The sequence below is a fragment of the Pieris napi genome, chromosome 2 (assembly GCF_905475465.1).
Source record: "Pieris napi chromosome 2, ilPieNapi1.2, whole genome shotgun sequence".
Taxonomy (NCBI): Eukaryota; Metazoa; Arthropoda; class Insecta; order Lepidoptera; family Pieridae; genus Pieris; species Pieris napi.
The window spans coordinates 12,375,561-12,389,547 of NC_062235.1; the positions used below are offsets into that span (position 1 = coordinate 12,375,561).

The 13,987-nt window shown below is 35.4% G+C and overlaps 1 protein-coding gene across 1 annotated transcript in view; it reads right to left on the reverse strand.

Annotated features, from left to right (window-relative positions):
- Positions 1-13,987, reverse strand: part of LOC125063026 (lysine-specific histone demethylase 1A) — a 354,680-nt gene that overhangs the window by 142,461 nt on the left and 198,232 nt on the right. The gene's annotated exons all lie outside the window — the stretch shown is intronic.

Below are 13,987 nucleotides of genomic sequence, written 5' to 3' on the forward strand. Positions count from 1 at the left end.
GTATTCAACGATTTTGTATTAAGCGACAAACACTTTTTTTGCAATCAAAGAAGTTATTACGTAACATACACTAAAACATGAATTTCTGAGAGTTTTCCCTGTAATTATAGAAAGATTGTATAAATTATTATTATTAATCCGTAATTTGTTTTATTCACAAACAAAAAATTAACGAAACACCTTCATTTAATAACACAACAATTTTTTGTATAGGAAAGGGGGAAAAACTAGCCTAAGGGACTCCCATAGACACCCAATTTACTATGTGCGTTGCCGGCTTTTGAGATCTCATTAAACTATTGTAGGTAGGGAGTCGATTTAACAGGTAACAGCAAAAGCAAATCAAATTGTTTTTGAGTTGAAATTTCAATACAATTGATGTATCGAATCACGACTTTATTTGTGCTCATAATCACAATTTCACGGGTACTTACTGACGAGAACAAACATGTTAAACTGTTAGTCACGGTATCTGTTTTTATGTACATACGACGTTCACACGTGTATTTAAAAGCCCTCATGGGGGGATCGTAAACATTTCTAATTAAAGCTCTGCTCAGATGTACTGTGCTTAGGTAATAGGTATCGAAACGTACCAATGTACTACGTGTTAATGTTAAGTAAATATATATATTTTTTGTTATGTTACAGGAGGCAAACGGGCAGGAAGCTCATCTGATCTTAAGTGGACCACCGCCCATGGCCATTTAAACTGCCAGAAGGATCGCGAGCGCACTGCCGGACTTTTAAGAATTGATACGCTCTTTTCTTGAAGGACCCTAAGTCGAATTGGTTCGGAAATACTTCAGTGGGCAGCTGGTTCCACATAGTGGTGGTGCGAGGCAGAAATTGCCTTAAGAAACGCTCAGTAGTTCAACGCCAGACGTCAAGATTAATGTATAGATCTGTATATATACAGTTAACATGTTATTTATTTATTTATTATTCGTTACATTTATACAAAAACAAATAACATAATACATAAAAAATTATAAGGGACGCAACGGGCGGCCTTATCGCTAACAAGAGATCTCTTCCAGGCAAACCTAAGGGAAAAAACTAAAAAAAAGAAATATGATGGGTAAAGAGCATAACAATATCTTATATATAAAATCTTCTTTAAAAAAATTATAGAACCTAAATCTAAAATAATACAAAAAAAAATATTAAAAACAACTAGTCTATTACACCTACATAAAATAGTTTGAGAGCAGTTCCTGTACTACTGACATAGAATTAAAAATACTTGTTATTAGATGCCCTTTCAAATGTAGATGAGTTTTAGTCTTAAGCCATTGAAGGCGTACACAATTAAGTCCAGATTTCATTACGGGCTGATGAAATGTGTCAATTTTTATTTCTAGGTGTTTTGCCCAACACATTAGGACGGTATTTGTTTAGCACCATAAAGTTTCTCGCTATCTCAAGACTAAACTCAACTTACCACCACCGTTTACATCAATTATATTTGAGATAAAACCCAAAAAATAGCTAACGTAGCAACCGAAATAAAATACGGAAATGGTGAAAACTCCCATCAAATAGACAATAGGACATCGTTATCTAGAACGCGTACAAACGCAAAGCTAAACAAACGTTCCGTAAAGCCATAAAGTGAAGCCACGGTAATACCAAAGGACGCCTATAAATTCTTTTATTTTATTATTGTGGGCATATATTTTAATTCTAAAAGTGTTCACGCTGTTTCCTTTGTCACATAAACGTAAAATTTATAGGACATGTAATCAGCGTCGAAGATGATATATTAAAACCCTAATGAGCTGATGTTGATATAAATAAGACATCAATTAGCTGACTAACGCGTTGTATAGCACATTCCCCGCCGATTGGAGAATTTAAACAACGACCGTTACGAAAGATTACGGTTTTTTGTATGATGGAGAAAACTAGACCGGAAATCGCGATTAGAACGCAATCTATTTCCTTTGGTCACAATTAAATACTTTTTATTAAGTTCATATACACTGTTATAAGCGCTGAACAGAAAGGGGTGGTCGGTCCGTTTCAGATGTTTCCTTGCTGACCACAACGCTCAGACATACCCACTCGTATTGTGTTACTGACTGAAGAGTGATTCGCGTTCATATTGGAAAATAACTACTAAAACATAATAAACTGATTTTAAATTTGAATTTAGAATATTGGAATATAATTATATATAATAACTTTTTTTTTAAAGGCAATTCACACCAATTGACCTAGTCCCATGCTAAGCTGGTAAAGCTTGTGTTATGGGTACTAGGCAACGGATATACATACATATTATAGATAGATAGACATATAAATACATATTTAAACACCCAAGACCTAAGCACAACACCAAATGCTCATCACATCGATGTTCGTCTCAGCCGGGGATCGAACCCGGGACCCATGGATTCGCAGCCAGGGGTACTAACCATTAGACCAATGAGTCGTCAAACAAACATTGTTGTATACATGTTGTTGGCCACGAATTATAGTAGACTGAGTTGGACTAACGCAAGGTGTACAAAAATATAAAACACGTTTAAAAAAAGAACATTGTTATTCCGTCAACATTATATTCGTTTTAATTCCTCAGTGTCCGGACAATCTGGCACAGTTCCTAAAGATTAAAATGTGTCATAATAGTGCCGGCACAATGTCTTTGCAATGCACTGGTTTCCTTCAGTGTGGTACAATAGCGTCGGACAATGCAGACCAACTTTTACAATCATGTTTACCAACCGAACAATGTGCGTAGGAGCGATATAATAATATACGGAACGGACTTTGAAAACATCTTGATACTAGATAAAAATCGTGTAATAAATATGTTTTACGTCGTAATCGTAAAATTCTACACATTGAGGTATATTAGCTATGAATCCTAGGGTTCGAAGAAAGTAAATAAGAGAAGATATGCCTATTTCCTACCTCACGATGTTTTCCTTCACCGTTCGAGCGAACATTAAATGGGCATAAAGGAAGAAAGTCCATTGGTCCAGCCAGGGATCGAACCTACGACCTCAGGGATGAGAGTTGCACGCTGAAGTCACTAGGCCAAAATGCCGTTGAAACACAAGTAAAATACTAGAGCGGCCCCGGAACCTCTCTAACGCGGCCTATTAGGAACTTACTGCTCAACCGGTCTCGCAATAGCAGAGATTCTGGTGTAGGTCGAGTCCCATATACCACGGCTAGTTTTGACGACGTAAATGCATTTTCACCTCGGATATAAAAAATATATAAACTATATGTAAGCTCACTCTGTATCTACACACACATTATGAAATCGAAGGGGATTATATATTGTATATGATTTATCTTCTCGACTGATAACCGTAATTAGCATAAAAGTGATTACTTTAACTTAAACGAAAGCAATTGTATTGAGAATATATTATACGAGTGACTGACTACGGAAGTAATCGGAATCATGAGACATAATATATGTATAACACAATAAAGTATCAAAACTAATAATTTGAAGAATCGAAAAGAAATATTCCCAAAATAAACAGTTGCACCGAAATCCATCGACACAATGGCATCCCGGCCCTACACGTCAGCGGCCATCACGTTGAGCAGAAACACAAACATTTAAAATATCATCACACGCAATAAAGCTCTGGACAAAAAATCATGTACCTTCCTACAATTATATCGTCCCCGGAGGCATTTTGTGTTACCCAAACATTCACAATACTCATGAATATTATGGATATTTTAAAAAGCTTACAAATTGTATACAATTTAACTATAGTTCACATTCGTACTCAAATTGAATTATATTGTTAAATATCATAAACTACCTACTAGCTTCTATTTGTTAGATTTTATGAAGTCTGCAATACATAGTCATTGGTCTAGTGGTTAGTACCCCTGACTGCAAATCCATGGGTCCTGGGTTCGATCCCTGGCTGAGACAAACATCGATGTGATGAGCATTTGGTGTTGTGCTTAGGTCTTGGGAGTTTAAATATGTATTTATATGTGTTAGGTCCATCTATGTATAATATATATGTATATCCGTTGCCTAGTACCCATAACACAAGCTTCACTAGCTTAGCATGGGATTAGGTCAATTGGTGTGAATTGTCCAATCAAAAAAAAAAAGATAAGCAAATAATTACGAGCGGTGTTTTTTTGATATATAGTATGTTCTAACCAGGTTCACTGCCCACATACCATATGAGGACGGAAAGCTCTACACGTTCACATGTGGTCTGCTTCCAGGTACAACTTCTAGGATTTTTGGAGTTGTGGACGTACGAAGATAGTTGCGTATATGGCGCGGACTTGACAGGACATATCACAGAGAACTTAAAAAATGCTGGGATATACGGCAAAACTTTTTTTTTTATAGTGAGGTGAGATGAAACAATGTGTCAAAATTGATCAGTATTTTTGTATTTTTGATTGAGTCGCAACTTTCATGGACTTTTCACTGGGTTTAAACTAAGATAAATCAGTCGACATAGTCAAGATGAAACCACATAATAAAAAATAAAAAAAACATTTATTCGAGTACCTACTACATAATCGGGATTACAGAAGTCCATATCATTAAGTTTAACATTAGTACACGACCTCCAACGGACTGAAGGACTCCTCAAATTCCTCCACTTGTCTCTCATCCTCGCCACCATTTTTCAAGAGGTTTCTATTGGACATCCTCGCTTTTTCTTTCCACTGGGCCATCTCAAGGTCTTTTTAACCATCTAGATCAATCCACATACAAAATATTTATTAAAACTACACGTGTATTATACAATGTTCTGAATGTAAACTTAATTTCAATATAAACAAAACTCCATTTCCGAATCCAATTAATTTTTTTATACGCTTATAATCGCACATTATTCAACAAATGAATATTAGCTCAGGTGTCAAAATACATGTTTACATAAACCAAATGTCAAATATCGAATTTCAATACATATAAGGCGTTATGAATCTTTCGTTTACTTAGGATATGCGAAAGATGCATTAGCGCAAGCCCTCGCCATTATTTATCTGACAGTCATAGAAAAAATTCTATTTAAAAATCAGATAATACCTATGAAAGCGTTATAAAATGTACGTACATTATTTTGCAGACACAATGAGAGCAAGATTCCAACGCCTGGGACGGTATGTAATAATAATAATAATAATTAATTTGCAAGAATATGGTACAAAAATGTGGTGGTACAATCTAAAGTTCGTATATTCCGCCAGAAATAATTTGTCTAGAAAAGGTAGAATAGAAGTTACAAAAACATTATGACTCATTATAGTCAATTATATTATTTTATTACAACATCATCATATTATCAAAACATATTATTACGTTATTAAATAAGACAATCAAAAAATACCCTTTGCTAATGTCAGTAAATGCAAATCTATTATAACTCAAGTAAAAGTAATTTTCACTTAAGAAAGCAATTATCAAAATCTTAAAAAAGCTCTTTTGTAAAACCCAAAGATTAAAATACCGTTGCATTGTATTAAACAGCTCAAGCAATCCTTTCCTAAAAAAACTCTACGTACTTTGAATAACAAAACTAAAAACACTAATCGCATTGTTTGTTAAGATCTTTGAAATGATATGGATATGAAATCAGGTGAACAAAGTAAGATTTACCTAACAAAACATGTATTGTACCGTAAATGTATTGTTTTCCAATAATAGCTAATACGCCATTTAAGAATGTTGGAGCCATGCAGCACGCTTCACTAAATATTTGGTTAAGATAAGAGAGATTATCTGTATCTGATTTTTAAAATACCCGCTTGAAAGTGTTTAACAAACAAGAACAGTGTAATTTTTTTTAAATAAAATCACGTCACGTCAGAGATACTTAAATGTTCTAAGTATATGATTTATAAAAGTCAGTGTATATTAAGCATTGTTTTACAACCTACAACCTTTTTAGGTCTGGGCTTCAGATTTCTGTATCTGTGTCATGATCATTTGTCAATCTTATTGTGTGTATAGTGTGCTTGACACACGCGCTGTTTTCATTCACCGTTCGAGCGAATGTTAAATGCGTTATGTACGCATTATGAAAGATAGTACATTGGTGCACAGCCGGGTTTTGAACCTAGGCCTAAAAAGGTTGTAGCGCCACAGATTATAGTTTTATATTTAAATAAGGTTTCTGACGACGCGGCTGGTCAAAGAAAATGTCCCGTCAAAGTTCGTTAATAACATTAAAAACATTACCAAACCACTTATTTATTTGCAAATGGTCTAGAGAAAAACAATCAAGTCTGTATTAGTTTTCGATTACCAAGAGATTTAAAAACAAACTTAGTTAAATTCTCATCATTCAGACCCGAAAGAGAATTAATTAAAAAGGAAAGCTGTAGGCGATAGACAGATTAAAAGACATTGACAGTAGAGAATTAAATAAAAAATTCAAACGAAGAATTCTAAATTTATTTAATGTATTAAAATGTTGAATTTAACAATTATTTTGTTAATTTAAAAGTTCTTGAATGTATTTTAGACTGGTTTGTTATACCTTCAAATTTCAAAAATACATTGTAACTTAAGATAATCGCTTGAATGGTACACGTAGACATAAACGACAATACTCTAAATACGTGAAGCATTTGTTACCCCGGCTAATAAATGGACTACCCGGTCAGTTATTAGCCTAACGTTTAGGAACATAAAAAGTTCGTTGAAGATTTTTATATGCATTTGTCGCGATCCTACACGAGACTGCTATTATTACAAATCACAATAGTATAAGATCCCGATATACAACGACCTTCACCGACATGCTTATTTAATTAAACGTATTTTATATGTAATTTAATATGTCAATAAATATAATCCATATGGGTTGTCATATGTAACATATCATGATTTAGATTATATTATTTTGTAAGATAAATTTAAAAAATGTTTTGTGTGTTTAAAATTTAATTTAGATATTTGATTGGGTATTGTCATATCCACACGTAATTAAACCGATAAAAAAATAGACATTTTTTTATGTAACAAACAGGCAAGAGGCTCACCTGATCAAGTGATACAGCGGGCCAAAAACACTCACATTACCAAAGGCATCGCAAGTGCGTTGCCGGCTTTTAAGAATTGGTAGCCTGAAACTATAATTACTGTTTACTATCATTAACAAATACATACGTAGAAGCTAATATTTTGCTATAATTTTTAGTAAGGACAGCGTACAGTAGTCGAATTAATTAATCACCACGACGCCTACGGGCGTGGCCTCTTATTAAAACGTTATAAAACCGACTCACAATAGCTTAGCGATTACGATAAACAATTTGTCTTACATAAGAAATGATCAAGGCGTTGATTACACTGATACGCTGTATTATTCAGATACGTATCAATCATCGGAATAGTCGATTCATAAATATCATTGACATCTCTTTGAAATATTGTTTTGACAAATCGTTGCGGTTTTTGAGTGGGATTTTTGGTACTTTGATGAGGAATATTTATAGGTTATTCTATTTTTTTTAGAACAGAGAGCAAACGGGCAGATGAGCACCTGATGTTAAGTAATACCGCCGCCCATGGACACTCTCAATGCCAGAGGGATCGCGAGTACGTTGCCGGCCTATTAAGAATTGGTACGCTCTTTTCTTAAAAGACCCTAAGTCGAATTGGTTCGAAATTACTTCGGTGGGCAGCCTGTTCCACATAGTGGTGGTGCGACGCAAAAACGGCCTCAAAAAATGCTTAGTTGTGGAACGACGGACGTTGAGGTAATACGGGTGGAATTTCATATTCTGCCTCGACGTCCGATGATGAAACTCAGCTGCAGGTATTAATCCGAACAACTCCTCTGAATACTCTCCATGGTAAATGCGGTAGAAATTAACTTTGCCTTTCAATGTTCTATAGACCACAAATTAATATAATGTGTTGTGGTTTATAAAATAAATAATAACAATCGGTTAATTTAAAAATAAAAATATAATTATTTAAAAGAACGTAAAAGTTACTCAAAACTTCAACTTGAAAAGGTTGCTAAAGTCAAAAGAAACTAACCATACCAAATGGGCGTATACGACCTTGAATTTATCAATTCAAACATTGAACGTTAACGCCCAGCTCCGCGCGTAAATATCAAATTGATTCCTCGAGTGCAAAAGCTAATTGCCCACAAATAGCTGCTGCACTTGCTACTGTAACGGGACACAGGCAGTTAATTATATCTAGCGGTTCACTATTTATCGGCGACCAACGTAGGTTAATTATCTGCTAGTATCGTACAACTATTGTATCGTTTGCACTTGCACAGTGTTAAGAATTATTTGTATTACAGTAGAATCTTACACCATTTAGCCTGGGCTAATAATAGGCCAAAATGGTGGCCGGTCGCAAAAGCTTAAGACAAACGGTGGACTGAAAGAAGTTCCACCTTTACAGATTATAGAATATTTAAAAAAACTAACGATTCTGATTGAAATTACGATAGGTGTGAAAAAGAATAATACAAATTCCTCAATCGCATACGTTGCGGAAACTATTGACAATAGAGCAAAGTGATGTATGTTATATAGAAAACATCAATGTCTACAAAAAAGTCCGCGATACATGTTAAAGGGTAAAGGTTGGATGGTGGCCTCAGTTTCCTCACTTTGACTCTCACTAGGTCCGTTGTGCGTAAAGTCCTGGCTGATTAAGCCAGCCTACCTACTTCCAGAAGCACAGAAGTCTCCTGGGCAGGCTTTACGGAGCGACCTCACGGTTCCGAGGATTTCTGTAATAACCTGTCTAAAAAAAATTGTATTTAAAAGTCTGTTTACCGATAAAAGCTTTATTTAGAACGTCATGCTACAGAGAACAGCCAGTAATAAATAAAGCTACTTTAAATAGAGACAAAATAATGTTGACAATTTGATTATTAATTTAAATTACTACAACATTTTCGGTGTTACAAAATATATATTTTGAGAACAGGATTGCTTTTGAACGTCAAAATAACATGAACTTAAAACCAATCAATATTTTCCAACGTTAATTAGCAACAAGGCGAGGCTGGCTTGTTACGAACAAATTAGGTGCCAAATATCTCAAAAGGCCGGGTCACAACAGCGACTATTCATCACATAAACGCGAACCGCGAACGTTAAATCATTTGTACGAGGCATTTTCGAGCGGTCATAACCATAACGGCCTGGCCACGGGGATCGGCGGTGCGAACGGCGATGCGGGAGGCTAGGCGACCATTCGCGCGGGGCCGTTTGCAGGCCACGGACCAGTCACGTTTGCCGCCGCGACCAGTAAGGAAGTTCGACAGCGAAATGTCTTTATCGAAATCATCTCGATATTGCTTGGAAAGTAATAGCTTTTGGTGCAAGACCTAATATTTGGAGAAATTGTGGAGAATTCCACAAGAAGTATGAGAAATTCAGAATATATCCAGAATAATTTTTTTGAGTATACCAAAATGAGTATTGAAACCTTCAATTATATTCTTATGAATATTCAACCAGAATTGGAGAAAAAAGTTAATGCAAATAGAATTTTAAGTGCCGCTGAAAAATTGTTTTTGAGATTAAGGTATATTAAATTAATGCTGTCGATGGCCAGACTTCCAAATAGCTGGTCTAGCCAGTATTTCAGTAACAAAAAACTCTGTATTCATTTTTCGCCGCGACCACGACTAAACTTATTTATTCCCTGCTCTATTCGCCGCGACTGCCGCTCGACTCCGTGGCTTGCACCGTACTGATTCATGCATTTGTTTCGCTCGCCCGTCGCGACGTCAGTCGCCCGCGCGATTCGCTCGGTACATTTCGCCGGTCGCATCGCTGGTCGCCGTTGCGCGTGGCTTGATTAGTACATTGCTATGAGTTTATTTCAGTCGCTAGACGCATCGCGGTTCGCACCGCGCGAATATTCGCGTCGGCGAATGTCCCGTGGCCAGGCTGTAACGCTCAGTGCTTAGTTCATACGCACACGAGCTTGGTTAAATAAAAATTAATTACCAAAGAGCTTTAATAATTAATTAAGGAAAATTATTACTATCATGTAATATACTAATGTATATACTGTACAATCTACATACGACAAATTAGTTTTTTTTATCAAATCAATAAAAAACAACTAATTGTAAATCTAAACCAATCTCGAATGGTTGTGAACACACACAAAAACAGCCGTTTAAACACACACACACAGAATTTTTTATAAAGATATAATAAATTCGCGTTTAAAAGTTTCTCAATTCTGCTCACTCGTAAACTACATATATATTTGCGTAAAGTTCTTAGTAATCTAAATTTAATATTTAATTTGTGTATAAGTAAATTTGTTATTTACCCATATAAGGACAATTTAGTTAAATGAAAATAATGCACTAAAATTGTACCTATGTTTTCTACTTTTAGTCTCATGACATTATCCAAATGAATACACACGACAAAACATTCTATATCTCTCTATAGAACTATTTCAATTTTTCCCTTATCACTTACGAAATATACCTATACATAAATATATTTTAATGAAGTCCAGCAAATAAGTGTCCCAAAGTTACGGGATGTGTTGTGTTCATAACGACGTCCTTCGATCTACAACTGAGAATTTCTTAAGGCAGTTTTTTGCCGTGCACCTATGTAGAACCAGCTGCCCACTAAAGTATTTCCGAACCAATTCGACTTAGGCTACTTCAAGAAAAGAGGGTACAAATTCTTAAAAGGCCAGCAACGCACTTGAGAGCCTTCTGGCCATTTGAGTGTCCACAGCCTAGGAGGACCTATTACATAAAAAAATACTAAATACAATCACAAACTTTCCCCATATAATACTTTAGAAATTCTTCCACATGCGCAAGAGCTTAATCCGTCAGAAGAAAGAGTCGATCGAATCAATCTCAGTCGCATGCCTAAAATAATACTTGATCAGTACCGGCGTCAAGTAGCCACTTCTTATGTAGATGACGGTCTATACCCTCTGGCGACCCGCTGAGCGCATATCGAGGGATAAACAATCATACACGCTGTTATCTTTTTATATGTTTATAGTTCACAATAAAAGGTTGGGAATCACAAAAGGATTTTCATATATATCAATACCTTTGTTGTAGAAGACATTTAAAAGACATTTAATTTATGACGTAGAAATTATTAATGATTTGATTCAAATTCTTACAAAATACAAATAAATGAAAGGTTGATCAGGTACTAGTCCTAAGTATAGCTTCCTGGCTTCAATCACCGGCAAATATTTGGATTTGAAGGCACACGTTCACCGTGACTTAGACAATCCATAAGACAAACGAAAGTAAGACACAGATAATAGACAAAAAAGTGTCTCAATGGGACAGAGCAGGAGCATTCATAGATAAAATAAGACAAATAAATATCAATTAATATTTTATATTTGACAGCATTTAGCTGCGAATAGAGATTTACTAACATTGTTGTAAGATAAGCCCTCTTTGTCACTTTCTACCACAGCATTAACACAATTTGTCTAATAAAGACGAAAGACGAAGTTCAAAATGTTCTTTTAGATTTTGTTTTTATTAGTATAGGACTTAGTTACACATATGATTGGGCAGAATTCTCACCTGGTCTTAAGTGCTAACAAACAGAAGACAATCCATAAAACAAAAGAAAGCTAAGACAGCGATAATAGACAAGAAAATGTCCTCTGAGTTACCGCAAATAAAACCACAGTCCCGTCTTAGTCAATATAAAATTCTCAAAAGAATCAACAATCCTACGACTGGTTGATTGAAACAATGACTCAGTCATACAATTTACAAGGTACAAAGCTGTCCCTCGAGGATAAATTATTATTTATGTAAATTTTCGGCCGCTCAAAATTTTATTTCGGCGTCGACGTGATTAATGTACATGGATTTTTCACTCGGCCTCTTCATAACGAGGAGATCAGACAAATGACGTTACGATTGGTAACCGCACTGGGAATTCATTAGATGTACTCGACGCGATTTACTAGAAGACATTCAACATTAAGAATACAAATTCTAAAAACCCACCTAGGGACGCCAAAAAACAAATTCGTAAGGGGATTTCATTAAATGTATAAAGAACGATATATGAGTTGAATCGTGATTCTCGAGTGATATTTCCGACAGGGACTGAGGGCGCATGCGTTTAATGAAATCAAGGGGATTAAGAGCATCTGCCCGCTTGTTATTCAAATCGATTGGGAGCTCATTTATCATTTTAAATAAGCTACTGCTTAGATAAGCTCGGGGTGTGGTTTGTATGCAACAAAGGAAGTGGTATTCGGTAGCCCAATTAACTAACCAGTTGTATTAATGGGATGTACGGTTAATAAAGGGTTGAGGAGCGTGTCGTGGTAATTCTCGAATTATTTACGACCTCACAATGTTGGATAAAGTTCACTAGAGCTTTCGATGTAAAAATTAATAGCTTATAGTCATATTATTTCAGTTACGGGAATACTTTTGGCTATAAACTTATAATAGTTGGCTGTTGTAGTAGTGCGTAATGCATAAGAACTTGGACAACAAATACGAAAATGACAATATGATGTGGTAAATAGTGGCGAGAAACTCTCTAAATATTTTATTTAATAGAAAAGGGGGCAAACGCCCATGGACACTCTCAATGACAGAGGGCTCGCTAGTGAGCTGTCGGCCTTTTAATAATTGGTACGCTCTTTTATTGAAGGAACCTAAGTCGAATTGGTAAGATAAATGTTGTCGCTTAACTTTATTGTCATAAATACAGTCAAAACTGTAGTTTTTTCCTCTTCCCCTCATAAAATCTATTAATGTCGTCAACTCTCCATACTTCTTAATGCATTTTTTTTTTTGTGAAGATTGTATCTATCTCGTTTTCCTAACATATGTAATAAGAAAAACCACAGAGGAGGTAGAAAATAAAAATAATCAGTGTCGCTACAACCATTTTTGGTCTGGGGCTCAGATTTCTTATAGGCAAGTAGGTGATGAGCCTCCTTTGTCTAACACAAGCCGTTGAAATTTAAGGGTCTTAAAAAGCCAATTTCCTCACGATGTTTTCCCTTACCGTTCGAGCGAGTGTTAAATGCACATAGACAGAAAGTCCATTGGTGCACAGCCGGGATCGAACCTACGACCACAAGGATAAGATTTGCACACTGAAGCCACTAGGCCAACGCTGCTCAACATAGAGGAAGTAAACTGTCACATTTATTTATTTATTTATTTATATAATAGACAACATTATACACACGAAAAGTACTTAAATAAATTGTTACACAAATTAATTATTTAAACAAACAGAGCCCTGTGCAAACATTATTTCGTTTGTGTCGAATCGAAATAGCTGAATTACGGTATTCAGGCAAATAAATATAGAATTTGGAAGCATACAATGCGCCTGCCAACCCTAACAATGATGTGCTGTGTTTCCTCTCACCAGGGTGTATATAAAATGAGAAATAAATATCACTTTAATACATATTTGACAGAGTTTAGCTACGGAGAGCGACTTGCACTAATGAAAATTTAACCCTCTTTGTCACTTTCCATCATAGCGTTAACACAATTTGTCAGATAGAGACAAAAGACGTAGTTGAAAGTTAATTAAACAAATTTATTTTACAAATAAAGGACTTGTTTACATAGACGAAAGATTAGTTTTATCATCAAAAGACGTTATTTTATAGAAGAGGGAAATAGGCAGAAGACTCATCTGATGTTAAGTGCTATGCATATAGACATTATCAATGCCAGTGGGGTCGCGAGTGCGTTGCTAGTCATTTGAAATGGTACGCTCATTTCTTAAAGGACCCTTAGTCGAATTGGTTCGGAAATACGTACTTCGTAAACTTCACCAGTGCCTTTCAATAGAAATTTGTTAAAAAAATCATTATTACATTGCTTTAGCCTTTACCAGATAAATAATGTAGTCTATGTAAATAGAAAAAATATTTCCCTAAATAGATTAATAGACCTCTTAAACCAGAGACACCCTATCGAAAGACAAACAATCAAACAGTCGAGTAGATGGAACAACGACAGTATTGTATCACCTA